General features: G+C 44.9%; 1 protein-coding gene across 5 annotated transcripts in view; it reads left to right on the forward strand.

The window, feature by feature from the left end:
• LOC139054626 (acetylcholinesterase-1-like) overlaps positions 1 to 15183 on the forward strand; it is a 1099423-nt gene that overhangs the window by 455886 nt on the left and 628354 nt on the right. The window lies entirely within an intron of this gene.

Raw genomic sequence — 15183 nt, forward strand, 5'->3', positions numbered from 1 at the left:
AAGAACATTTACACAAAGGACCAGCGCAGTGCAGCGCTTATCTTTAGCGAATAATGTCTTTGTCCTCGAGTGCGGTAGCCTTGCGGCTTCATTATATATTGAATTGCTTGCGAAGTGGTGTTGCTGATGCATAACCCAGTGAATCTTGAAAAGCGGCGTCGCAACGCCTATGATTAGTGAGTTTATTTTGATCGCACTGCTAGAGCTGTCAGGGCAAGGGGCAAAATGCTTCTATTCGGCCACGCTGCGGTGACATTCAGAAAGTTTAGAATAGTGCGAAATGAGAAGGACAAAGAGCGCTTAAACACAGGACCAGCGCAGTACAGCGCTAATCTTTAGCGAATAAGTTCTTTGTCCTCGAGTGCTGTAGCCTAGCGTCTTCATTAAATATTGCATTGCTTGCGAAGTGGTGTTGTTGATTCATAACCCAGTGAATCTTGAAAAGCGGCGTCGCAACTCCAATGATTAGTGAGTTTATTTTGATCACACTGCTAGAGTTGTCAGGACAAGGGGCAAAATGCTTCTATTCGGCCACGCTGCGGTGACATTCAGAAAGTTTAGAAAAGTGCGAAAGGAGAAGGACAAAGAGCGCTTAAACACAGAACCAGCGCAGTACAGCGCTAATCTTTAGCGAATAAGTTCTTTGTCCTCGAGTGCTGTAGCCTAGCCTCTTCATTAAAAATTGCATTGCTTGCGAAGTGGTGTTGTTGATTCATAACCCAGTGAATCTTGAAAAGCGGCGTCGCAACGCCAATGATTAGTGAGTTTATTTTGATCGCACTGCTAGAGCTGTCAGGACAAGGGGCAAAATGCTTCTATTCGGCCACGCTGCGGTGACATTCAGAAAGTTTAGAAAAAGTGCGAAAGGAGAAGGACAAAGAGCGCTTAAACACAGGACCAGCGCAGTGCAGCGCTAATCTTTAGCGTAGAAGTTCTTTGTCCTCGAGTGCTGTAGCCTTGCGGCTTCATTAAATATTGAATTGCTTGCGAAGTGGTGTTGTTGATTCATAACCCAGTGAATCTTCAAAAGCGGCGTCGCAACTCCAATGATTAGTGAGTTTATTTTGATCGCACTGCTAGAGCTGTCAGGACAAGGGGCAAAATGCTTCTATTCGGCCACGCTGCGGTGACATTCAGAAAGTTTAGAAAAGTGCGAAAGGAGAAGGACAAAGAGCGCTTAAACACTGGACCAGCGCAGTGCAGCGCTAATCTTTAGCGTAGAAGTTCTTTGTCCTCGAGTGCTGTAGCCTTGCGGCTTCATTATATATTGAATTGCTTGCGAAGTGGTGTTGTTGATTCATAACCCAGTGAATCTTGAAAAGCGGCGTCGCAACGCCAATGATTAGTGAGTTTATGTTGATCGCACTGCTAGAGCTGTGAGGACAAGGGGCAAAATGCTCCTATTCGGCCACGCTGCGGCGACGTACAGAAAGTTTAGAAAAGTGCGAAAGGAGAAGGACAAAGAACATTTACACAAAGGACCAGCGCAGTGCAGCGCTTATCTTTAGCGAATAATGTCTTTGTCCTCGAGTGCGGTAGCCTTGCGGCTTCATTATATATTGAATTGCTTGCGAAGTGGTGTTGCTGATGCATAACCCAGTGAATCTTGAAAAGCGGCGTCGCAACGCCAATGATTACTGAGTTTATTTTGATCGCACTGCTAGAGCTGTCAGGACAAGGGGCAAAATGCTTCTATTCGGCCATGCTTCGGCGACGTACAGAAAGTTTAGAACAGTGCGAAAGGAGAAGGACAAAGAACATTTACACAAAGGACCAGCGCAGTGCAGCGCTTATCTTTAGCGAATAATGTCTTTGTCCTCGAGTGCGGTAGCCTTGCGGCTTCATTATATATTGAATTGCTTGCGAAGTGGTGTTGCTGATGCATAACCCAGTGAATCTTGAAAAGCGGCGTCGCAACGCCTATGATTAGTGAGTTTATTTTGATCGCACTGCTAGAGCTGTCAGGGCAAGGGGCAAAATGCTTCTATTCGGCCACGCTGCGGTGACATTCAGAAAGTTTAGAATAGTGCGAAATGAGAAGGACAAAGAGCGCTTAAACACAGGACCAGCGCAGTACAGCGCTAATCTTTAGCGAATAAGTTCTTTGTCCTCGAGTGCTGTAGCCTAGCGTCTTCATTAAATATTGCATTGCTTGCGAAGTGGTGTTGTTGATTCATAACCCAGTGAATCTTGAAAAGCGGCGTCGCAACTCCAATGATTAGTGAGTTTATTTTGATCGCACTGCTAGAGTTGTCAGGACAAGGGGCAAAATGCTTCTATTCGGCCACGCTGCGGTGACATTCAGAAAGTTTAGAAAAGTGCGAAAGGAGAAGGACAAAGAGCGCTTAAACACAGAACCAGCGCAGTACAGCGCTAATCTTTAGCGAATAAGTTCTTTGTCCTCGAGTGCTGTAGCCTAGCGTCTTCATTAAAAATTGCATTGCTTGCGAAGTGGTGTTGTTGATTCATAACCCAGTGAATCTTGAAAAGCGGCGTCGCAACGCCAATGATTAGTGAGTTTATTTTGATCGCACTGCTAGAGCTGTCAGGACAAGGGGCAAAATGCTTCTATTCGGCCACGCTGCGGTGACATTCAGAAAGTTTAGAAAAAGTGCGAAAGGAGAAGGACAAAGAGCGCTTAAACACAGGACCAGCGCAGTGCAGCGCTAATCTTTAGCGTAGAAGTTCTTTGTCCTCGAGTGCTGTAGCCTTGTGGCTTCAATAAATATTGAATTGCTTGCGAAGTGGTGTTGTTGATTCATAACCCAGTGAATCTTCAAAAGCGGCGTCGCAACTCCAATGATTAGTGAGTTTATTTTGATCGCACTGCTAGAGCTGTCAGGACAAGGGGCAAAATGCTTCTATTCGGCCACGCTGCGGTGACATTCAGAAAGTTTAGAAAAGTGCGAAAGGAGAAGGACAAAGAGCGCTTAAACACTGGACCAGCGCAGTGCAGCGCTAATCTTTAGCGTAGAAGTACTTTGTCCTCGAGTGCTGTAGCCTTTCGGCTTCATTATGTATTGAATTGCTTGCGAGGTGGTGTTGTTGATTCAGAACCCAGTGAATCTTCAAAAGCGGCGTCGCAACTCCAATGATTAGTGAGTTTATTTTGATCGCACTGCTAGAGCTGTCAGGACAAGGGGCAAAATGCTTCTATTCGGCCACGCGGCGGTGACATTCAGAAAGTTTCGAAAAGTGCGAAAGGAGAAGGACAAAGAACATTTACACACAGGACCAGCGCAGTACAGCGCTAATCTTTAGCGAATAAGTTCTTTGTCCTCGAGTGCTGTAGCCTAGCGTCTTCATTATATATTGCATTGCTTGCGGAGTGGTGTTGTTGATTCATAACCCAGTGAATATTGAAAAGCGGCGTCGCAACGCCAATGATTAGTGAGTTTATTTTGATCGCACTCCTAGAGCTCTCAGGACAAGAGGCAAAATGCTTCTATTCGGCCACGCTGCGGTGACATTCAGAAAGTTTAGAAAAGTGCGAAAGGAGAAGGACAAAGTACATTTACACACAGGACCAGCGCAGTGCAGCGCTAATCGTTAGCGTAGAAGTTCTTTGTCCTCGAGTGCTGTAGCCTTGCGGCTTCATTATATATTGAATTGCTTGCGAAGTGGTGTTGTTGATTCATAACCCAGTGAATCTTGAAAAGCGGCGTCGCAACGCCAATAATTAGTGAGTTTAATTTGATCGCACTGCTAGAGCTGTCAGGACAAGGGGCAAAATGCTTCTATTCGGCCACGCTGCGGTGAAATTCAGAAAGTTTAGAACACTGCGAAAGGAGAAGAACAAAGAGCGCTTAAACACAGGACCAGCGCAGTACAGCGCTAATCTTTAGCGTAGAAGTTCTTTGTCCTCGAGTGCTGTAGCCTTGCGGCTTCATTATATATTTAATTGCTTGCGAAGTGGTGTTGTTGATTAATAACCCAGTGAATCTTGAAAAGCGGCGTCGCAACTCCAATGATTAGCGAGTTTATTTTGATCGCACTGCTAGAGTTGTCAGGACAAGAGGCAAAATGCTTCTATTCGGCCACGCCGCGGTGACATTCAGAAAGTTTAGAAAAGTGCGAAAGGAGAAGGACAAAGTACATTTACACACAGGACCAGCGCAGTGCAGCGCTAATCTTTAGCGTAGAAGTTCTTTGTCCTCGAGTGCTGTAGCCTTGCGGCTTCATTATATATTGAATTGCTTGCGAAGTGGTGTTGTTGATTAATAACCCAGTGAATCTTGAAAAGCGGCGTCGCAACGCCAATGATTAGTGAGTTTATTTTGATCACACTGCTAGAGCTGTCAGGACAAGAGGCAAAATGCTTCTATTCGGCCACGCTGCGGTGACATTCAGAAAGTTTAGAACACTGCGAAAGGAGAAGGACAAAGAGCGCTTAAACACAGGACCACCGCAGTACAGCGCTAATCTTTAGCGTAGAAGTTTTTGTCCTCGAGTGCTGTATCCTTGCGGCTTCATTATATATTGAATTGCTTGCGAAGTGGTGTTGTTGACTCACAACCCAGTGAATCTTGTAAAGCGGCGTCGCAACGCCAATGATTAGTGAGTTTATTTTGATCGCACTGCTAAGCTGTCAGGGCAAGGGGCAAAATGCTTCTATTCGGCCACGCTGCGTTGACATTCAGAAAGTTTAGAACACTGCGAAAGGAGAAGGACAAAGAGCGCTTAAACACAGGACCAGCGCAGTACAGCGCTAATCTTTAGCGTAGAAGTTCTTAGTCCTCGAGTGCTGTAGCCTTGCGGCTTCATTATATATTGAATTGCTTGCGAAGTGGTGTTGTTGCTTAATAACCCAGTGAATCTTGAAAAGCGGCGTCGCAACGCCGATGATTAGTGAGTTTATTTTGATCGCACTGCTAGAGTTGTCAGGACAAGGGGCAAAATGCTTCTGTTCGGCCACGCTGCGGTGACATCCAGAAAGTTTAGAAAAGTGCGAAAGGAGAAGGACAAAGAACATTTACACACAGGACCAGCGCAGTACAGCGCTAATCTTTAGCGAATAAGTTCTTTGTCCTCGAGTGCTGTAGCCTAGCGTCTTCATTATATATTGCATTGCTTGCGAAGTGGTGTTGTTGATTCATAACCCAGTGAATCTTGAAAAGCGGCGTCACAACTCTAATGATTAGTGAGTTTATTTTGATCGCACTGCTAGAGTTGTCAGGACAAGGGGCAAAATGCTTCTATTCGGCCACGCTGCGGTGACATTCAGAAAGTTTAGAAAAGTGCGAAAGGAGAAGTACAAAGAACATTTACACACAGGACCAGCGCAGTACACGCTAATCTTTAGCGAATAAGTTCTTTGTCCTCGAGTGCTGTAGCCTAGCGTCTTCATTAAATATTGCATTGCTTGCGAAGTGGTGTTGTTGATTCATAACCCAGTGAATCTTGAAAAGCGGCTTCGCAACTCCAATGATTAGTGAGTTTATTTTGATCGCACTGCTAGAGTTGTCAGGACAAGGGGCAAAATGCTTCTATTCGGCCACGCTGCGGTGACATTCAGAAAGTTTAGAAAAGTGCGAAAGGAGAAGGACAAAAAACATTTACACACCGGACCAGCGCAGTACACCGCTAATCTTTAGCGAATAAGTTCTTTGTCCTCGAGTGCTGTAGCCTAGCGTCTTCATTATATATTGCATTGCTTGCGAAGTGGTGTTGTTGATTCATAACCCAGTGAATCTTGAAAAGCGGCGTCGTAACTCCAATGATTAGTGAGTTTATTTTGATCCCACTGCTAGAGTTGTCAGGACAAGGGGCAAAATGCTTCTATTCGGCCACGCTGCGGTGACATTCAGAAAGTTTAGAAAAGTGCGAAAGGAGAAGGACAAAGAACATTTACACACAGGACCAGCGCAGTACAGCGCTAATCTTTAGCGAATAAGTTCTTTGTCCTCGAGTGCTGTAGCCTAGCGTCTTCATTAAATATTGCATTGCTTGCGAAGTGGTGTTGTTGATTAATAACCCAGTGAATCTTGAAAAGCGGCGTCGCAACGCCAATGATTAGTGAGTTTATTTTGATCGCACTGCTAGAGTTGTCAGGACAAGGGGCAAAATGCTTCTATTCGGCCACGCTGCGGTGACATTCAGAAAGTTTAGAAAAGTGCGAAAGGAGAAGGACAAAGAACATTTACACACAGGACCAGCTCAGTACAGCGCTAATCTTTAGCGAATAAGTTCTTTGTCCTCGAGTGCTGTAGCCTAGCGTCTTCATTAAATATTGCATTGCTTGCGAAGTGGTGTTGTTGATTCATACCCCGTGAATCTTGAAAAGCGGCGTCGCAACTCCAATGATTAGTGAGTTTATTTTGATCGCACTGCTATAGTTGTCAGGACAAGGGGCAAAATGCTTCTATTCGGCCACGCTGCGGTGACATTCAGAAAGTTTAGAAAAGTGCGAAAGGAGAAGGACAAGGAACATTTACACACAGGACCAGCGCAGTACAGCGCTAATCTTTAGCGAATAAGTTCTTTGTCCTCGATTGCTGTAGCCTAGCGTCTTCATTATATATTGCATTGCTTGCGAAGTGGTGTTGTTGATTCATAACCCAGTGAATCTTGAAAAGCGGCGTCGCAACTCCAATGATTAGTGAGTTTATTTTGATTGCACTGCTAGAGCTGTCAGGACAAGGGGCAAAATGCTTCTATTCGGACACGCTGCGGTGACATTCAGAAAGTTTAGAAAAGTGCGAAAGGAGAAGGACAAAGAACATTTACACACAGGACCAGCGCAGTACAGCGCTAATCTTTAGCGAATAAGTTCTTTGTCCTCGAGTGCTGTAGCCTAGCGTCTTCATTAAATATTGCATTGCTTGCGAAGTGGTGTTGTTGATTCATAACCCAGTGAATCTTGAAAAGCGGCGTCGCAACGCCAATGATTAGTGAGTTTATTTTGATCGCACTGCTATAGTTGTCAGGACAAGGGGCAAAATGCTTCTATTCGGCCACGCTGCGGTGACATTCAGAAAGTTTGGAAAAAGTGCGAAAGGAGAAGGACAAAGAGCGCTTAAACACAGGACCAGCGCAGTGCAGCGCTAATCTTTAGCGTAGAAGTTCTTTGTCCTCGAGTGCTGTAGCCTTGCGGCTTCATTAAATATTGAATTGCTTGCGAAGTGGTGTTGTTGATTCATAACCCAGTGAATCTTCAAAAGCGGCGTCGCAACTCCAATGATTAGTGAGTTTATTTTGATCGCACTGCTAGAGCTGTCAGGACAAGGGGCAAAATGCTTCCATTCGGCCACGCTGCGGTGACATTCAGAAAGTTTAGAAAAGTGCGAAAGGAGAAGGCCAAAGAGCGCTTAAACACTGGACCAGCGCAGTGCAGCGCTAATCTTTAGCGTAGAAGTTCTTTGTCCTCGATTGCTGTAGCCTTGCGGCTTCATTATATATTGAATTGCTTGCGAAGTGGTGTTGTTCATTCATAACCCAGTGAATCTTGAAAAGCAGCGTCGCAACGCCAATGATTAGTGAGTTTATTTTGATCGCACTGCTAGAGCTTTGAGGACAAGGGGCAAAATGCTTCTATTCGGCCACGCTGCGGTGACATTCAGAAAGTTTAGAAAAGTGCGAAAGGAGAAGGACAAAGAGCGCTTAAACACAGGATCAGTGCAGTGCAGCGGTAATCTTTAGCGTAGAAGTTCTTTGTGCTCGAGTGCTGTAGCCTTTCGGCTTCATTATGTATTGAATTGCTTGCGAAGTGGTGTTGTTGATTCAGAACCCAGTGAATCTTCAAAAGCGGCGTCGCAACTCCAATGATTAGTGAGTTTATTTTGATCGCACTGCTAGAGCTGTGAGGACAAGGGGCAAAATGCTTCTATTCGGCCACGCTGCGGTGACATTCAGAAAGTTTAGAAAAGTGCGAAAGGAGAGGGACAAAGAACATTTACACACAGGACCAGCGCAGTACAGCGCTAATCTTTAGCGAATAAGTTCTTTGTCCTCGATTGCTGTAGCCTAGCGTCTTCATTATATATTGCATTGCTTGCGAAGTGGTGTTGTTGATTCATAACCCAGTGAATCTTGAAAAGCGGCGTCGCAACTCCAATGATTAGTGAGTTTATTTTGATTGCAGTGCTAGAGTTGTCAGGACAAGGGGCAAAATGCTTCTATTCGGACACGCTGCGGTGACATTCAGAAAGTTTAGAAAAGTGCGAAAGGAGAAGGACAAAGAACATTTACACACAGGACCAGCGCAGTACAGCGCTAATCTTTAGCGAATAAGTTCTTTGTCCTCGAGTGCTGCAGCCTAGCGTCTTCATTAAATATTGCATTGCTTGCGAAATGGTGTTGTTGATTCATAACCCAGTGAATCTTGAAAAGCGGCGTCGCAACTCCAATGATTAGTGAGTTTATTTTGACCGCACTGCTAGAGTTGTCAGGACAAGGGGCAAAATGCTTCTATTCGGCCACGCTGCGGTGACATTCAGAAAGTTTAGAAAAGTGCGAAAGGAGAAGGACAAAGAACATTTACACACAGGACCAGCGCAGTACAGCGCTAATCTTTAGCGAATAAGTTCTTTGTCCTCGAGTGCTGTAGCCTTGCGTCTTCATTATATATTGCATTGCTTGCGAAGTGGTGTTGTTGATTCATAACCCAGTGAATCTTGAAAAGCGGCGTCGCAACTCCAATGATTAGTGAGTTTATTTTGATCGCAGTGCTAGAGTTGTCAGGACAAGGGGCAAAATGCTTCTATTCGGACACGCTGCGGTGACATTCAGAAAGTTTAGAAAACTGCGAAAGGAGAAGGACAAAGAACATTTACACACAGGACCAGCGCAGTACAGCGCTAATCTTTAGCGAATAAGTTCTTTGTCCTCGAGTGCTGTAGCCTAGCGTCTTCATTAAATATTGCATTGCTTGCGAAGTGGTGTTGTTGATTCATAACCCCATGAATCTTGAAAAGCGGCGTCGCAACACCAATGATTAGTGAGTTTATTTTGATCGCACTGCTAGAGCTGTCAGGACAATGGGCAAAATGCTTCTATTCGGCCACGCTGCGGTGACATTCAGAAAGTTTAGAAAAGTGCGAAAGGAGAAGGACAAAGAGCGCTTAAACACTGGACCAGCGCAGTGCAGCGCTAATCTTTAGCCTAGAAGTTCTTTGTCCTCGATTGCTGTAGCCTTGCGGCTTCATTATATATTGAATTGCTTGCGAAGTGGTGTTGTTGATTCATAACCCAGTGAATCTTGAAAAGCGGCGTCGCAACGCCAATGATTAGTGAGTTTATTTTGATCGCACTGCTAGAGCTTTGAGGACAAGGGGCAAAATGCTTCTATTCGGCCACGCTGCGGTGACATTCAGAAAGTTTAGAAAAGTGCGAAAGGAGAAGGACAAAGAACATTTACACACAGGACCAGCGCAGTACAGCGCTAATCTTTAGCGAATAAGTTCTTTGTCCTCGAGTGCTGCAGCCTAGCGTCTTCATTAAATATTGCATTGCTTGCGAAATGGTGTTGTTGATTCATAACCCAGTGAATCTTGAAAAGCGGCGTCGCAACTCCAATGATTAGTGAGTTTATTTTGATCGCACTGCTAGAGTTGTCAGGACAAGGGGCAAAATGCTTCTATTCGGCCACGCTGCGGTGACATTCAGAAAGTTTAGAAAAGTGCGAAAGGAGAAGGACAAAGAACATTTACACACAGGACCAGCGCAGTACAGCGCTAGTCTTTAGCGAATAAGTTCTTTGTCCTCGAGTGCTGTAGCCTAGCGTCTTCATTATATATTGCATTGCTTGCGAAGTGGTGTTGTTGATTCATAACCCAGTGAATCTTCAAAAGCGGCGTCGCAACACCAATGATTAGTGAGTTTATTTTGATCGCACTGCTAGAGCTGTCAGGACAATGGGCAAAATGCTTCTATTCGGCCACGCTGCGGTGACATTCAGAAAGTTTAGAAAAAGTGCGAAAGGAGAAGGACAAAGAGCGCTTAAACACAGGACCAGCGCAGTGCAGCGCTAATCTTTAGCGTAGAAGTTCTTTGTCCTCGAGTGCTGTAGCCTTGCGGCTTCATTATATATTGAATTGCTTGCGAAGTGGTGTTGTTGATTCATAACCCAGTGAATCTTGAAAAGCGGCGTCGCAACTCCAATGATTAGTGAGTTTATTTTGATCGCACTGCTAGAGCTTTGAGGACAAGGGGCAAAATGCTTCTATTCGGCCACGCTGCGGTGACATTCAGAAAGTTTAGAAAAGTGCGAAAGGAGAAGGACAAAGAACATTTACACACAGGACCAGCGCAGTACAGCGCTAGTCTTTAGCGAATAAGTTCTTTGTCCTCGAGTGCTGTAGCCTAGCGTCTTCATTATATATTGCATTGCTTGCGAAGTGGTGTTGTTGATTCATAACCCAGTGAATCTTGAAAAGCGGCGTCGCAACTCCAATGATTAGTGAGTTTATTTTGATCGCAGTGCTAGAGTTGTCAGGACAATGGGCAAAATGCTTCTATTCGGACACGCTGCGGTGACATTCAGAAAGTTTAGAAAAGTGCGAAAGGAGAAGGACAAAGAACATTTACACACAGGACCAGCGCAGTACAGCGCTAATCTTTAGCGAATAAGTTCTTTGTCCTCGAGTGCTGTAGCCTTGCGGCTTCATTATATATTGAATTGCTTGCGAAGTGGTGTTGTTGATTAATAACCCAGTGAATCTTGAAAAGCGGCGTCGCAACGCCAATGATTAGTGAGTTTATTTTGATCACACTGCTAGAGCTGTCAGGACAAGAGGCAAAATGCTTCTATTCGGCCACGCTGCGGTGACATTCAGAAAGTTTAGAACACTGCGAAAGGAGAAGGACAAAGAGCGCTTAAACACAGGACCACCGCAGTACAGCGCTAATCTTTAGCGTAGAAGTTTTTGTCCTCGAGTGCTGTATCCTTGCGGCTTCATTATATATTGAATTGCTTGCGAAGTGGTGTTGTTGACTCACAACCCAGTGAATCTTGTAAAGCGGCGTCGCAACGCCAATGATTAGTGAGTTTATTTTGATCGCACTGCTAAGCTGTCAGGGCAAGGGGCAAAATGCTTCTATTCGGCCACGCTGCGTTGACATTCAGAAAGTTTAGAACACTGCGAAAGGAGAAGGACAAAGAGCGCTTAAACACAGGACCAGCGCAGTACAGCGCTAATCTTTAGCGTAGAAGTTCTTAGTCCTCGAGTGCTGTAGCCTTGCGGCTTCATTATATATTGAATTGCTTGCGAAGTGGTGTTGTTGCTTAATAACCCAGTGAATCTTGAAAAGCGGCGTCGCAACGCCGATGATTAGTGAGTTTATTTTGATCGCACTGCTAGAGTTGTCAGGACAAGGGGCAAAATGCTTCTGTTCGGCCACGCTGCGGTGACATCCAGAAAGTTTAGAAAAGTGCGAAAGGAGAAGGACAAAGAACATTTACACACAGGACCAGCGCAGTACAGCGCTAATCTTTAGCGAATAAGTTCTTTGTCCTCGAGTGCTGTAGCCTAGCGTCTTCATTATATATTGCATTGCTTGCGAAGTGGTGTTGTTGATTCATAACCCAGTGAATCTTGAAAAGCGGCGTCACAACTCTAATGATTAGTGAGTTTATTTTGATCGCACTGCTAGAGTTGTCAGGACAAGGGGCAAAATGCTTCTATTCGGCCACGCTGCGGTGACATTCAGAAAGTTTAGAAAAGTGCGAAAGGAGAAGTACAAAGAACATTTACACACAGGACCAGCGCAGTACACGCTAATCTTTAGCGAATAAGTTCTTTGTCCTCGAGTGCTGTAGCCTAGCGTCTTCATTAAATATTGCATTGCTTGCGAAGTGGTGTTGTTGATTCATAACCCAGTGAATCTTGAAAAGCGGCTTCGCAACTCCAATGATTAGTGAGTTTATTTTGATCGCACTGCTAGAGTTGTCAGGACAAGGGGCAAAATGCTTCTATTCGGCCACGCTGCGGTGACATTCAGAAAGTTTAGAAAAGTGCGAAAGGAGAAGGACAAAAAACATTTACACACCGGACCAGCGCAGTACACCGCTAATCTTTAGCGAATAAGTTCTTTGTCCTCGAGTGCTGTAGCCTAGCGTCTTCATTATATATTGCATTGCTTGCGAAGTGGTGTTGTTGATTCATAACCCAGTGAATCTTGAAAAGCGGCGTCGTAACTCCAATGATTAGTGAGTTTATTTTGATCCCACTGCTAGAGTTGTCAGGACAAGGGGCAAAATGCTTCTATTCGGCCACGCTGCGGTGACATTCAGAAAGTTTAGAAAAGTGCGAAAGGAGAAGGACAAAGAACATTTACACACAGGACCAGCGCAGTACAGCGCTAATCTTTAGCGAATAAGTTCTTTGTCCTCGAGTGCTGTAGCCTAGCGTCTTCATTAAATATTGCATTGCTTGCGAAGTGGTGTTGTTGATTAATAACCCAGTGAATCTTGAAAAGCGGCGTCGCAACGCCAATGATTAGTGAGTTTATTTTGATCGCACTGCTAGAGTTGTCAGGACAAGGGGCAAAATGCTTCTATTCGGCCACGCTGCGGTGACATTCAGAAAGTTTAGAAAAGTGCGAAAGGAGAAGGACAAAGAACATTTACACACAGGACCAGCTCAGTACAGCGCTAATCTTTAGCGAATAAGTTCTTTGTCCTCGAGTGCTGTAGCCTAGCGTCTTCATTAAATATTGCATTGCTTGCGAAGTGGTGTTGTTGATTCATACCCCGTGAATCTTGAAAAGCGGCGTCGCAACTCCAATGATTAGTGAGTTTATTTTGATCGCACTGCTATAGTTGTCAGGACAAGGGGCAAAATGCTTCTATTCGGCCACGCTGCGGTGACATTCAGAAAGTTTAGAAAAGTGCGAAAGGAGAAGGACAAGGAACATTTACACACAGGACCAGCGCAGTACAGCGCTAATCTTTAGCGAATAAGTTCTTTGTCCTCGATTGCTGTAGCCTAGCGTCTTCATTATATATTGCATTGCTTGCGAAGTGGTGTTGTTGATTCATAACCCAGTGAATCTTGAAAAGCGGCGTCGCAACTCCAATGATTAGTGAGTTTATTTTGATTGCACTGCTAGAGCTGTCAGGACAAGGGGCAAAATGCTTCTATTCGGACACGCTGCGGTGACATTCAGAAAGTTTAGAAAAGTGCGAAAGGAGAAGGACAAAGAACATTTACACACAGGACCAGCGCAGTACAGCGCTAATCTTTAGCGAATAAGTTCTTTGTCCTCGAGTGCTGTAGCCTAGCGTCTTCATTAAATATTGCATTGCTTGCGAAGTGGTGTTGTTGATTCATAACCCAGTGAATCTTGAAAAGCGGCGTCGCAACACCAATGATTAGTGAGTTTATTTTGATCGCACTGCTAGAGCTGTCAGGACAAGGGGCAAAATGCTTCTATTCGGCCACGCTGCGGTGACATTCAGAAAGTTTGGAAAAAGTGCGAAAGGAGAAGGACAAAGAGCGCTTAAACACAGGACCAGCGCAGTGCAGCGCTAATCTTTAGCGTAGAAGTTCTTTGTCCTCGAGTGCTGTAGCCTTGCGGCTTCATTAAATATTGAATTGCTTGCGAAGTGGTGTTGTTGATTCATAACCCAGTGAATCTTCAAAAGCGGCGTCGCAACTCCAATGATTAGTGAGTTTATTTTGATCGCACTGCTAGAGCTGTCAGGACAAGGGGCAAAATGCTTCCATTCGGCCACGCTGCGGTGACATTCAGAAAGTTTAGAAAAGTGCGAAAGGAGAAGGCCAAAGAGCGCTTAAACACTGGACCAGCGCAGTGCAGCGCTAATCTTTAGCGTAGAAGTTCTTTGTCCTCGATTGCTGTAGCCTTGCGGCTTCATTATATATTGAATTGCTTGCGAAGTGGTGTTGTTCATTCATAACCCAGTGAATCTTGAAAAGCAGCGTCGCAACGCCAATGATTAGTGAGTTTATTTTGATCGCACTGCTAGAGCTTTGAGGACAAGGGGCAAAATGCTTCTATTCGGCCACGCTGCGGTGACATTCAGAAAGTTTAGAAAAGTGCGAAAGGAGAAGGACAAAGAGCGCTTAAACACAGGATCAGTGCAGTGCAGCGGTAATCTTTAGCGTAGAAGTTCTTTGTGCTCGAGTGCTGTAGCCTTTCGGCTTCATTATGTATTGAATTGCTTGCGAAGTGGTGTTGTTGATTCAGAACCCAGTGAATCTTCAAAAGCGGCGTCGCAACTCCAATGATTAGTGAGTTTATTTTGATCGCACTGCTAGAGCTGTGAGGACAAGGGGCAAAATGCTTCTATTCGGCCACGCTGCGGTGACATTCAGAAAGTTTAGAAAAGTGCGAAAGGAGAGGGACAAAGAACATTTACACACAGGACCAGCGCAGTACAGCGCTAATCTTTAGCGAATAAGTTCTTTGTCCTCGATTGCTGTAGCCTAGCGTCTTCATTATATATTGCATTGCTTGCGAAGTGGTGTTGTTGATTCATAACCCAGTGAATCTTGAAAAGCGGCGTCGCAACTCCAATGATTAGTGAGTTTATTTTGATTGCAGTGCTAGAGTTGTCAGGACAAGGGGCAAAATGCTTCTATTCGGACACGCTGCGGTGACATTCAGAAAGTTTAGAAAAGTGCGAAAGGAGAAGGACAAAGAACATTTACACACAGGACCAGCGCAGTACAGCGCTAATCTTTAGCGAATAAGTTCTTTGTCCTCGAGTGCTGCAGCCTAGCGTCTTCATTAAATATTGCATTGCTTGCGAAATGGTGTTGTTGATTCATAACCCAGTGAATCTTGAAAAGCGGCGTCGCAACTCCAATGATTAGTGAGTTTATTTTGACCGCACTGCTAGAGTTGTCAGGACAAGGGGCAAAATGCTTCTATTCGGCCACGCTGCGGTGACATTCAGAAAGTTTAGAAAAGTGCGAAAGGAGAAGGACAAAGAACATTTACACACAGGACCAGCGCAGTACAGCGCTAATCTTTAGCGAATAAGTTCTTTGTCCTCGAGTGCTGTAGCCTTGCGTCTTCATTATATATTGCATTGCTTGCGAAGTGGTGTTGTTGATTCATAACCCAGTGAATCTTGAAAAGCGGCGTCGCAACTCCAATGATTAGTGAGTTTATTTTGATCGCAGTGCTAGAGTTGTCAGGACAAGGGGCAAAATGCTTCTATTCGGACACGCTGCGGTGACATTCAGAAAGTTTAGAAAACTGCGAAAGGAGAAGGACAAA

This window comes from Dermacentor albipictus, chromosome 1 (assembly GCF_038994185.2).
Source record: "Dermacentor albipictus isolate Rhodes 1998 colony chromosome 1, USDA_Dalb.pri_finalv2, whole genome shotgun sequence".
Classification (NCBI taxonomy): domain Eukaryota; kingdom Metazoa; phylum Arthropoda; class Arachnida; order Ixodida; family Ixodidae; genus Dermacentor; species Dermacentor albipictus.